Source organism: Myotis brandtii, unplaced genomic scaffold (genome assembly GCF_000412655.1).
Source record: "Myotis brandtii unplaced genomic scaffold, ASM41265v1 scaffold3597, whole genome shotgun sequence".
Classification (NCBI taxonomy): domain Eukaryota; kingdom Metazoa; phylum Chordata; class Mammalia; order Chiroptera; family Vespertilionidae; genus Myotis; species Myotis brandtii.
In genome coordinates this window covers 998-2,560 of record NW_005363825.1, presented here as the reverse complement: position 1 = coordinate 2,560, position 1,563 = coordinate 998, and the positions used below count along the sequence as shown (strand labels likewise).

The 1,563-nt window shown below is 55.0% G+C and overlaps 1 pseudogene; it reads right to left on the bottom strand.

Annotated features, from left to right (window-relative positions):
- Positions 1-177: 177 nt before the first annotated feature.
- LOC102243075 lies at positions 178-1,563 on the bottom strand (annotated as a pseudogene).

Here is a 1,563-nt window from a genome sequence, read left to right as displayed (position 1 = left end):
CCCTGGATTCGTCGCTAGTATCCACTAGCTGAGAGTATTAGTACAATTTTAAATCAATTTATTTTAAAATAGTAAAAGTGTATTGCACTGCCACTTAAAAACTGTATGTTCCTCTTCATTTTTAAACTCAGTTATTGGTTATCTGAGAAGAGATATTTAGAGATGACAATACTATTACTATCTCTTCCAGTGCGGAGAAAAGGTTTGCCTCCTGTTCCGAAAACCACCAGCCTCCAGGCTGCTCCTCCGGAGGGCAGGACCCTGAGATTCAGGAGCCAGCATCCCACGGAGAGAGTGGCACACTTCCTCCTCTCTGCAGCTGCAACCCTTGCAAGTCACCGATGGAGAAAGGCGCGCGGGTCCCTCCTGCATCTTCCCCAGCACAGGCCGGTGGGGTGCCTGGGAGGGCCAGTCTCGTCCTTCAATAGTTCACTGTCCAGGGCCCCAAGGAGCTGCCAGCATAAAAGCCCATGGGGTAGGGCTGCTGCCAAGAAATGTCCCCCAGGGCCACCGCCGCCTCATACACGGTGTCAGCAGCAGCTTGGGGAAGGCTGTGCCCCAGTCAATGGAGAGGCGTGGACATGCCACTTGTACCCACACGTCCACCTGTGGAAGCAGACTGAGCTTGCTGGAGAAGATCTTGGGGAGCAGCAGCCTCACCAAGGGAAGTCCCAAGGCTTGCAGCCTGGATTCCAGGTGCTCCAGAATCTTGGGGCTGCCCTGACAGCCCAAAGTGACCAGGACAAGGACCCAGGATTTAGCTGAGCGGGCAGTGCCTATGGCTTCTTGGCGGTTAGTCTGCATTCGCTGATGGTCAGAGTGCTCTCTGGATAGGACTTTGCTGTATGGTTCATATCGGTAAGCAGGGACATCGGGGTTGGCAATCAAGACAGACTCCAGATGCCAGCAGCCATCTCCAAGATATACAACAGCCTCCACCTCTTTGGGCAGGTAGGGTGATGTGCAGCCCAGAATCTCCCCAGGGGACAGGGGCTTACACTGAGGGACACTCATGCGATACTCAGCTTTCAGCTCCTGGGCAACTGCCTGCAAGGTTGACACAAACTGTATGGTGCTGACCAGGGCAAGGGCACTGGCTGGGGGAAAGGAGAGGCGGATAGAGTCCAGTAGGTGGGTACTGTCTATCCAGATGTCCACAAAGACATACAACACCCGTAAGTCTTGGGCAGAGGTGTCCACAGAAACCAGGCAGCTGTGGCCATAGTGCACCAGGAAGTCAGCTCCCAGGGCCCTTGCAGTAAAGTCATGCACACAGCAAGCCCCATAGGTCACATCACCCATCACCATCACTTCGGCCTCTGTGAACCTTTCCAAGATATCCACAACGGTGCAGGCGAAGAGGAGAAGGCCTTCCGGCATTTGCAGGGCCACCTTCTTGGCCTGGGCCTGTTGGACCCTCCAGATGGTCTTGGGGATCTCAAAGTTATAGCTGGAAGGCAAGACTGGAATGGCGGCCTGGAGCTGGGGGTTGCTCTGGATCTCAGGGGGTATCTGATTGGCCAAGCGGCCCCGAGGGACTCGACATCTGCCGGGGGCGTTTCG